The following is an 11,827-nucleotide window of genomic DNA, read 5'->3' on the forward strand; positions in this document are numbered from 1 at the left end:
CACAGGAGGCATCTTGTAGCCTGGCCTTGGTCAGAAATTTCCCAGAATACACCTCAGTATTTTCAAAAGGATGGCGAATCAGAAGCCGGCAGCTACTTTGAGGGCAAGACAATTACCAAATGTAGCTACTGAGCTGATATCTTCATAGTATTTTTTTAATATCCAAAGAAGTTATCTGTGGTTGGTTGGTTGCTTGGTAGTTACAGCTTCGGTGGCTAGCAGGTAGTAACTCGCTAACTTATTTAACTCAACCAATATATACACAATTTCAAAAGTAAAAGGCTCGTTACACATTTATATTGAAACTAATACGTATAAAATATAACGTTACCTCCACGCAGAAGCTGCGGTCATGTGACGCTAGTCTGTTCCATTTAACCATTTTTTTTTGACCCAAAGAAGGACAGTGTCTTCGTAAGCAAGGCGCCTGGCCTCGCAAGACGTCGCCTCGCAAGGCCAGGCGCCTTGACTTGTAGAAACACCCTTAGACCCACTCCCATGTATTTTAGACCAGATTTTTATGGTTAGGTGTTAGGAAGCCACCTATACTTTTCAACAACTGGACATCATTTCATTCATTTTCGACAACATTTCAGTGGATATTGACAGGAACTACACATTGTCTCTTTAAAATGGGGCACTGCTCAATCACTTGCAATACAGATATACAGCTACAGATATGTTGTTTCCACCCAAGCTTACACTGTTAGCATTCTACGTCCCTTCTTGGTGAGAAATGTCTAGATTATTAAAAATGCCTTCCGAATAGCACAATTTGTTTAAACAATTTATAAATCAGGCCGTCTTCAGAACCAGGTCAGTTGTTTCAATGGGTGCAAAGTGCAGTCGCATTACGAGCAACAAATCTCATACTTGTGTGTTTTTCACTTTGCAATTTGAATGATAAAATATGTCTGGTTTGCATAAAAAAATGACATTCCAATAAAAATACAAAAGTTCAAACGTAAGTTTGTGTGGAAAGGTTTTTAACAATTATTATCTTAACATTTTAGATAGATTGTGCTGTTGGAAAGTGAGAATTACAGATCAGCTATGACTGAAAAGATGAGCTAACAGCTAGTCACAGTGATGCCGATTGCAAAGTATATTGCCACAGTTCCATTTTCCACATTTATACTGGTTCATCGTAAACATACATTTGCCATAATTTTCACATTTTATGCTTTTTTGTGGCAGAATTATTATTAGATCATTTGCATCTAGCACTACAGCTACATTTTAAACTAGCCTGGCCGGCCAGACTGCTCCTCTGTTTAACCCTGCACAGAGAAAGGCTCTGGGAACTCTCCCATTCAAACAACCCCGCCCCCTGAGAACTCTAACCGAGCCAATCAGCGCTGAGTAGCGTACGTCACACACCATAACGCCGAGTTTGTCATAAACATGGTGACTGAAGTGGAGTTCACTGCGGCTATTTCCTCTGGTCTAAACGACCTGGACACATCTTTAAAACCACAACAAGTAGAAGCGCTAAAAGCCTTTCTTCTAAAAAAAAATGTTTGCGCTGTCGCCAGACTCCATTTTTATTACAGCTAAAAATAACTACAGTGTCATGGACGTCACACACGGCGGTGCTCAGTTTCTCATAAACAACGAATACAGCGGCAGAGTTTGCTGCGACTCTTTCCGCTGTTCTAAATGACTCAAATGTCTTTAAAACCACAACAAGTAGAAGCGCTAAAAGCATTTCTTCTAAAAAAAAAAAAAAAAAGATGTTTGCGCCGTTGCCAGACGCAATTTTTTTTACCACAACTAGAAATCTACTGCGTCGTGCGGTACAGTCGGGATTTCCGTCTTTTTTCTGATTGGTCATTTTTGAGCTGCCTAGTCCCGCCCCTCAAGTGCCTCTCTGCCTGTGAGTCACCAAACTCATCCTCTGTGCAGAATTAGAGGACGAGTCTGGCAGACCAGGCTACGTTTTAACTGCACCAAAGAAAAGAATAAAGCCAGAATAAATAATGTGAAACGTGTGGAACGTCTGTAAGCCAACAGAACGCTGTCTAAGTTACTGGCCCCACTCAGGCTAGCTCATCTGTGGTCAGAAAGTATCTGCTTCTCCAAAATGAAACAGACATCCATTTTTGCTGGGAAACCTGTCAAGCTCCATAGTCTCCGTGGCGTCATTTACCGTACGCCTCAACGTCTAAGCTGTCTCCATCTTTGTATATCCGTCACGATGGAGGTCATCAATCAGAAAAAACCAGAAGAGATGAAGAGGTTCCAGTTAGTCCAACCTTGTTGCTCGTGATGCGTCGCATGGATGTCAGCTTCTTGTCTTCTAGGCTTTATCATGAGTTTTACAATCAATCAGGAATTTTCTACATTTAAAAATGTTCTGCATTGGTGAAATATGTGCTTCCTTCAGTGAGAACGTCATTCTCATCGTCATTTGGGGCGACAGTGGCACAGGAGTTAAGTGCTTGCCCCGTAGTTGGAAGGTTGCAGGTTCCAGCCCTGCTCAGTCTGTCGCTGTCGTTGTGTCCTTGGGCAAGACATTTAACCCGCCTTGCCTGCTGGTGGTCAGAGGGACCGGTGGTGCCCGTGTACGACAGCCTCGCCTCTGTCAGTGCGCCCCAGGGCAGCTGTGGCTACATCGTAGCTCGTCACCACCAGTGTGTGAATGTGTGTGTGTGAATGGGTGAATGACTGATTGTGTTGTAAAGCACCTTGGGGGGTTCCAGAACTCTAGAAGGTGCTATATCAAATACAGGCCATTTACCAATTAGCCATCTGGGCTCACCCTGCCCTTTCATGTTGTGTTGCTGGTTTGACTTGAGCGCGCTCCACGCTCTCCGAACCTGAACCTGCGTTTAAGTCCCGCCCATGGACGTAATTTTGGGGGGGGTCAGGGGGGACATGTCCCCCCCACTTTTTCCAAAGTCAAGTTTTGACCCCTGCACTTTTTACCATCCAAAAACAATATTACTCTATATTAAATTGACACTGGTTGAGCTCAAGGACCAAGTGGAAAACAACTGTTTGTGTTGAAGCCTGTTTCCCTTTAGAGCATACTGTAAAGATACCCCCCCCACACACACACACACACACACACCCGTGTCCCCCCCACTTCTAAAGTGAAAATTACGTCCATGGTCCCGCCTCCTGCTTTATCCATACTTTCTACAAATATTAAACTCAAAACAGGAGTTGTAAAGCGCCTTGGGGGGTTCCAGAGCTCTAGAAGGCGCTATATCAAACACAGGCCATTTATTTTACCATCTAATCTTGTTAAAGTTTTAGCACTCCAAGCCTATTCTCTCATCTTCCACTGCTAATATTATCTGTCTCTGTGTTCGCCCCTCCTTCACCTATTATTGTGTAGAACTGATGAAGAGCACTCAAACCCTAAACCATCCTGATCAATGGTCGCCTGTTGCCACTGACTACGACCACCCTCTACATGGATCTAGTTTACCTAATGGAGCATTTTGATATCTAATACATCTCGATGAAAGTTGTTTGTGCCAAAGCCAGTGCAAATGTAGCACGAATCAACGGAGTGTGTGTGGCTGCTTTCTGTGTTGTTCATTTAACTGATTTAGGGGATTTTTGGACCACTATGAAGATCTTTTTTGTGCATGTTTATTGTAGTTTTGTTTGGATGAATGGCTGTTTCGTCCTGCAGATGAACTAAATGGCTTGTCTCAGTCCAGGCAACATCAACCATCATTACTGCCATCTTAACAGCTCTACGTCGTGATTATTCATTTCTAAGCCTGCTTCATTGGGCAGGAAAATGAAGAATTCCCTTGTGAATGTCAGCCCCTGGTGTCCTCAGTTTCACCGCTGGTGATGTTTACGCTTGTAAAATGTTTGATAATGAAATCTTTGAGATTGCAGCCATTTAGCTGCCTGTTAGCAAGCAAACTGCCTGTTAGCTTATCAGTCCCAGACAAGATGTTTTCTATAAGGGGTAAGGGGGTAATCATGATGTTTACAGAAAGACACAACAAAAAAATGCTCAGAGAACCTTAATGTTGCATTTAGTAAAACTGCATACGGATTATTTAAGTTTATTGCTGGGTACAAGACAGCACTACGTGTAAAATGAGTTTAGTTGTCAAGATTCCTGGCAGGTTTGTACAACGGTCTAGTGTACAGACGACAAGTGAAAGCAGAGGAATGGAAAGCCTCTGCCATATTGTTTCTTCTTTTTTTTCAAACCTAAGTTAACTTGCAAAGGGCTATATGGTGCGCTCCTGAGGACGCACCATTCAGTACAACCTGTGTGTATTTGCTGTAACCTCTACTTGGTGTTGCGTGCAACAGCTGCACATCCCGCCGGGTGTGTCACATCAGTGTGATCACAATAACAAAGGCAGTATCTCACTGGACTGTGAGTGTTGGCAGGATTTGTCAGGGAGTTTTTCAAAATGTCTTCAAATGTTCTTCATTTTTTGTGGGATGTGCAGGATTTTACTTTTCGTTACTGGGATTTTTTTAACAAGTTCAAAGGTTTAAATAGTCCAAAGTTTCAATTCAATTCAATTTAAAAATACTTTATTAATCCCAGAGGGAAATTCAAACAAGCCTGTGCCAACACCATCTTTGTAGTTGTTTTCCTTCCCAGCTCTTGTGCTAAGCTCGCCTAACATCTCTCTACAAACAGAGGGTTGTTATTGGCTGGACATAAAATAGTTTGGGCCAATGGCAGAGCTAATGAGGTTACAATGCAGCATGGCTAGACCGACCTGCAGAGCAAATCTTTTGCTACCTACCGTTTGTCCAGACCTCTAGGCTGCAAAGGCAGTTACATTCAGTGGAAACCCAATTGATCTACGGTTGATCTGCGTTCCTACCCTCACCTATGTGCACAACATATAGGTAGCGACCGAAAGAATGAGATCAAGCATACAAGCGGCTGGAAGTTGTTTTCTCCGCAGGGTGGCGAGACAGGGTGAGAATCTCGGTCATCTGGGAGGGGCTCCTTGTAGACCCGCTGCTCCTCCATGTCAAGAGGAGTCAGTTGAGGTGGCTCAGGCATCTGGTCAGGATGCCTCCTGGACTCCTCTCTGGTGAGGTTTTCCGGGCACGTCCAAATGGGAGGAGACCCAAGGGAAGACCCAGGACACGCTGGAGGGACTATGTCTCTCAGCTGGCCAGGGAACGCCTTGGGATTTTCCTGGAAGAGCTGGTCCAAGTAGCTGGGGAGAGGGAAGTCTGGGCATCTCAGCTTAGGCTGCTCCCCCCGCAACCCAACTCTGGATAAGCGGTTGAAAATGGACGGCTGGAAATCCAACTGAAAGTTAGCATACTTTTCATTAACTTTTGTGTCTCCAACCAGCATCCTACAGCCACAGCACAGTAGGGGATTAGCTTTAATGCTAAACTCCAGGGTGGAATTGTGCTTTAATCATAGCTCCACGTTTTCCAGCAACACTTTGTAGCTTTTCAAACATCAGAAGCAACATCCGTTAATTTATTTTCCCCAAAATCCTCAATGAGCTGTGGAAAACAATGTGTTTCTAATGGTGTACGGCTGTGGATATGTAGTTTATTGTGCTGTTACTATTTCTATGTGCCTTGAAATTTATACTGTCAGACAACACGTGATGACCTATGTGAACACGGAAAAGGCACTGCAGCCTGTATAGCCCCAAACCCAACCAACCAAAGGCCTTTCTACTCAGCAGACATGATGGTGACCAGACACCACAGACTCGTTAGACATCGCTTGTACAACTCTTTCCCCAGCTTATGTTTGTGATCGATTTCAAAAACAAATGTTTATTTGTGACTCTTTGTTGTTGCATACTGTAGATTATAATGTGATCAATGATTGTAATGAACAGGTCGATGTCCTTGTCTCTGCCATTAAAATGCAGGTCAAATCAGTGCACTTGTGTAATTGTATTTACTGTGTTCCTTGTGTCCTTTTTGCAAACCAACAAGTCTGTCTTGGGAAATGTTTATTCTTGCACCTCTCAGAATACGTTCCCTGGAGGTATTTGAGTTTTTTTCTTATTTTAATTTCTTTACTTTTTAATCTTTGAGCACACAAGAAAACACAGCAGAGACACTCGCCAGCCTGGGAAGATGTCGGGGCCAATGGGATGGTCTAACCTGAAGCCACATCCTCAAGTGCTGGGGGTAAACTAGGGGTGGGTGCAATTAATGGATGTGGCGATGCATCTAAAAGCTTAACATGTTGTTTCGGCATCGATTAATGAACGTCGATGCTTAAAAAAACATAACATCAAAGTTTTGTTGCGAAGCCGACACTGAAAAAATAAAAACACGTAACCGGAGCCTTAACGCGCGCACCGCCCGGACTGTTTAGTGAGTGGCACTACCTCTTTGACCTCTCTCTCCATCCTGGAGACTGTCTCCAAACTACCGAAGAACTCAGAGAAGGCGAGGAGCGTTACAAAAGCAATAGCTACTTTTATCGCGACGGATCTATGCCAGTATTCAGTAGTAAACAACACGGGGTTCGGTTAGTGGTGCGCACCATGGAGCCGCGCTGTAAACTTCGTCACCAAAAACACTTAGCAGAAAAAGAAGTCCCCCACCTCTACGAGGAAACCAAAGCAAGCGTTCTGGAGTCCATGAAGAAGGCAACCGGGATAGCGCTCACATGCGATTTGTGGACATCGGTTGGCACCAAATCCTTCGTTACTGTAACGGCGCATTTTGTTCTCGCTTCGGACAAGAACGGTGGAAGTTGGTGAGTCAAGTTCTTCAAACTTGAGGGATGAGTGAGAGTCAAAGTAGCACCATGTTGACATTTGCCCACCTCACACAACAGGAGGATGTAAGTAAGGATGTAGGGGGACAAGAGGGAGGGGAGCAGCCTGGCAAGCCAGACTAAATAAATGTATGATTTAGTCTGGCCACGCTCCATTGACGGCTCTCGGTTGTGGGGCGGGTTCTACCGTTGTCTTTCAAATGATCTCCGCATTCCACTGGACAAAGAATGTGACATACTCTTGTTTCACTCTGTTGCATCATCCCACCCACCAGACATATAGAGTGCCCTGATTGGCCCACAAAGCGGATAAAGCTCTGTGATTTGTTCACTAAGCAGAAAGAGCTCTATGATTGGCCCACCATTATGGACCAATCACAGCTCTTTATGTGTTTGAACCCCCTCTAGAGAGCTGTGATTGGCTAGCCAGAGTCCTGGTAGGAGCTGCGGAGGTTCCACTGGAGCATGCCTAGACCAAACTTTGCAAAGCAAGAATTTGGTCTAGTTCACTACTAGGAGGGGAGGGAGTATGAGTGTCACTCTGCTCTATTTTGTTGTGTTCGCCTCACTGTACTGAAGCTCCAGGCTGAATATACAGTATGTTCAGTTGAATTATGCACTTTTGTTCTGAAAAAATACAACATATTACCTTCAAATATAGCAGGTTTTTTCTGTTGCCTATATTCCAGACTGAAAAAGCTGAAGTATTTTATTTAGAGGAATGCACTTTTGATCTGTATGGCAGCTTTTTTGTAATGTTATCATATGCCAGACTCATTAAGTTTCCATTCAATAAATTTGATGGAAGTATAAATCTTGTTTACTTGAATTAATCATCTCATTAAATCTAGGGCTTGCCTGTTTTCAGTGTTTCCCAACAATGGAGGGGACACTAATGTAAGTAAAGCTTTCCCTGATCGAAGTTAAGTTGGTCAAAGTGCAAATATTTACACGTCATACAGTCATAAAATAAGACTTTGTCTTTGAAAAATAGTTAAATGTTGAAAAAACGTATTTACTAACAGAGAGTAGTTATAGAGGAACTGAATTAATTGATAGGTTATTTATTTACAAACGTAGATAAAGAAGAAGACAATCTTGTGTGAAAAAAGCATTAAAAATGTCAATAATCGAAGAATCGTGGCACCAGTAATCGAATCGAACCAAAAATCATTATAATCGAAGCATCGAAGCTCCCATAATCGAAATCGAATCGAATCGTGAAGCACCCTTTTTGGAACACCCCTGGGGTAAACCATTATGGTTGACTATTCTAACGACTAACTGGACAATTATTCTAATGATTATTTTTCTGTTGCACGATTAATAAAAACAGAAACTCTTGAATAAATACCCCAAAGAAATGAATAAACTGGTACTGCAAAAGAGTAAACACTACAGGCCTTCCATTCTGCATAACTGGGAATTGAACCTGCAACCTTCTCACTGAGACGCATCAGTGCAACAAACTGCCCCGCCATGCAGCTCTGCAGTCTCGATAAGGATGAGTCAACATCTACTGACTGCATCTGTGAGATGGGCTGCTTCATGAGGACTTGCATTTGACATCACCATGGTAACCAGAACCGACAGTTGATGGATGTTTGGTAATCAGCAGCTGTTCTTGTCTCTACTATATTCCCTTTGGCTCTTTGGACTGTTCACTTGCGTGTTTGATGAGTCGTGTTCACTTTGCTGGAACCAGTAATAGACCATCATGATTATTATTGATTTAATAAATGTTCCTTAATTGCATTGATTTAATGATCTAGTCAACCACAGCCTTTACCTACCGTTTCACATGATAATTTTAATGTTCATCTTCGTTGTTGTAGCTGGTCCTGTTGGTACGTTTAGAAACGTGTGGTTAGCAGCAGTGCTCACTGGGTTTTTCAGGAGGAGGAAGATGGAGATGGAATTAGCTGAGGGAGAACTGAAGCTGGTTTCTGGATTCATCACGATTAGGTTAAAGTGGATCAACATGGCAGGAAATGACCCTAGCAGTGCAGAACTGTCCATCCTGACTTCAAACTCCACATTAAGTCAAAATAAGTAATTCATCATCTGGTTGAAAACGTGAAGCTGCTATACTTCCATATTGTAAACTGTGTGCTATGCTGCTTCTTTTTTTGGAAGGGGGAATATTTCTGTCATCCAATGCATATTTATGCTGTGTTACCCGATAAATAATCCGGAATAGATTTTATTCTTTAGGTTTGCTTTTATATTGTCAGAATTCCAACCTTCTCGTGTGTGTGTGAACGTGTGATTTAGCTTGTCTGGACAGGGAGGGGTTAATGCGTCCTACTCCGACTGCTGTGTGAGATCTGGGCTACCCACAGGTATGGGGGAGAGATCGCAGCAGGAGAAGCTGCTTGTTAAGAAGAGTGAGAGCAACATTTTGAGCTTCCACAAGGCTCCAGAAAAAAAGCTTATTTGATGTTAGTCTTAAGACTTTGTGGAGCAGGATCAGTGTTCAAGGGAAGGTCCTGTTGAGGGTGCATCTCAAAAGCACACTAGTGCTAAAAAGCAGCTTCAGATGTTCTCCACTCCATGTCCAGACTGCAAAGCCACCACGACTCCACCTCAGCCTACAGTCAGAGCAGGCTGTTAATGGAACAGTTGCTTTCACTCTAATTAAAGTGTAAAGGTAGCTAACTTTTCCAGTGTTTAAAGGTGCATGAAGTACAAATGACACCTTGTGGTCAAAATAGGTACTACAAGAAATAACTTCTGGGCTGCTGCATTTACTGGTTTCCATTCTGTCCACGGTGCTGCTGCTTTTGCTGGTCAGTGTTGAATCACAAACACCAGCGCTGCAGAGTTTGCCGACACAGACTTGGCAACCTTGATGGCTAACTTGTGATTGGCTCTGGAACCAGGAAGTATGGAGGCAGGACAGATTGTAAACAATGACCACACACCCAGTTGCTGTTTACATCTGGGTAACTGCGCACATCAACGCTGGCAGGAGGGCAAGAACCCGTCTCCAGCTATTACCCACAGCTATGTCTCTGCAAATTGAGCAAACAAAATAAAACCTAGGGATTTAGACATTAATATTTTAGATTATCTAACACAAATTTGTGCAGATGAGCAAAAAATCAAACATCTCAAAGCTCATGATGTTTAGCATAAAGCTTCCAGATCTATTTGAAATATTCTTGAGCTGTGGGGACGACGGTTCTCAGAACCGGCTGTCTGCGTGTGGACTCCTCACAGATGAACCGAAGGCGTAACCGGATCCCTTCTACATTTTGGCCTGTATTTGATACAGCGCCTTCTAGAGTCATGGAACCCCCCAAGGCGCTTTACAACACAATCACTCATTCACCCATTCACACACACATTCACACACTGGTGGGGATGTGCTACATTGTAGCCACAGCTGCCCTGGGGCGCACTGACAGAGGCGAGGCTGCCGAGCACTGGCGCCACCGGTCCCTCCGACCACCACCAGCAGGCAACGTGGGTTAAGTGTCTTGCCCAAGGACACAACGACAGCGACAGACTGAGCGGGGCTCAAACCTGCAACCTTCCGATTACGGGGCGAGCACTTAACTCCTGTGCCACCGTCGCCCTATTTTGTAGGTTATTGCTGAGCCATCATTGGTCGTCTTTGGAGATTAAAAAATTCTGCGTTTATTCTGATGAGCACCATGAGCAGAAACACAAACGACAGTAGAGGATCCAATTACACAACACACTATGTGTAATTACTGTAACAAGACTGTTACTGCAAGTCACACACACCACACTGGCGTTGTCACGTTCACACACGTTTATTGCTTCGGACTGATCAGTAACACAGTATGACTTTTTTTAACGATCCACTTCCTTGTGCCAACATGTTCCTCTCCTTCAATTTAAAGTGAGTTTATTTGGGCATCCTCTGAGCGTAAAGGTAGGCGAGACTCCGTTTGATCCCTCCCACACGAGTGAGCGTGTACTTAAGACATTCCCTCATGTCACCTCCCGCTGGCTCGCCTGCCTGAGTCGCCTCGGTGTGACTCACGACTCAGAGCCTCCTTGCCAATCTGCTCCGTGAGGATTCACTTCCACTGTGAAAACAATGTGTTCTGTAATGAATGTCGTGCTGGGCAGAGTGTTATTGTGCTTGCAGGTGAAAAGGCAGAGATGAGGATTAGATGCACAAATCAAGAGGGAAAATGTTCCAATCTAACTGCAGCCAGCTAAATACGAGTCATGAGATTTTATTTTGTGAACGTCAATAAACAAAATAAGAATCCGCACACTTCAATCTGCAATGTAAGAGTTTATTGGTCAAGCGAAAGCTTGACCAATAAACTCTTACATCGCAGATTGAAGTGTGCGGATTCTTATTTTGTTTATTCCACTTTTTGATCTAGCACCCTCCCCAGGCGAGCTGTAACTCCTTCTACTCTGAATGTCAATATAAATATCAGGGTTGTGTATTTTTGAAATTCTGGCGATACGATACATATCACGATACAGGGGAGACGATACGATATATCACGATAAATTGCGACACATTCATTCAGACGTTACAAGCATTTTTTTTTTTTACTGAATTTATTGTAAGAATGTTCAATAAACAGTCCAAACTGATACGTAACATGTTTAACATGAGGTATCTGAACCATGATGGAGGGATTTACATCTCAGTGGTGGAAACAATACCCGTTGCACACTGCTGCCAACTAGCGGGTGGCGATTGAATTGCACAAAACGAAAAGAAAATACACAAAAGTTTGCATGTAAATTCTTTCAAGAATTAGATACACGGCTTTTGAATATCGATGTAATAATCACAGGAAAAAATATCACGATATATTGCCATATCGATATTTCCGATACACAGCTTTTGAATATCGATATAATATTGCTAGAAAAAATATCACGATATATTACCATATCGATATTTTCTTACATCCCTAATAAAAATGTTAGCTAACACTGCTCATGATCCCTGAGTTTTATTATTTCAGGCTGTTGCTGTTCCGAGGCTTGGACTATGACCTTTCCAATAAGAAGGAACAATCACAGTGCTCTTAAAAAAAACGTTGGATGGTTCTCAGTGGTCCCAATGATCCTAAGCATAAAAAAATAAAGTTATTTAAATGTGAAGGTCTTGAT

General features: G+C 43.1%; 1 protein-coding gene across 2 annotated transcripts in view; it reads left to right on the forward strand.

The window, feature by feature from the left end:
- sstr2a (somatostatin receptor 2a) overlaps positions 1–5,855 on the forward strand; it is a 31,514-nt gene extending 25,659 nt beyond the window's left edge. For both annotated transcript variants that reach the window (XM_054748996.2, XM_015963720.3), the window contains exon 4: positions 1–5,855. This exon is cut by the window's left edge and continues 5,981 nt beyond it. The gene's annotated coding sequence lies outside the window, so the exon portion shown is untranslated.
- The last annotated feature ends 5,972 nt before the right edge of the window (positions 5,856–11,827 follow it).

This window comes from Nothobranchius furzeri, chromosome 16 (genome assembly GCF_043380555.1).
Source record: "Nothobranchius furzeri strain GRZ-AD chromosome 16, NfurGRZ-RIMD1, whole genome shotgun sequence".
NCBI lineage: Eukaryota > Metazoa > Chordata > Actinopteri > Cyprinodontiformes > Nothobranchiidae > Nothobranchius > Nothobranchius furzeri.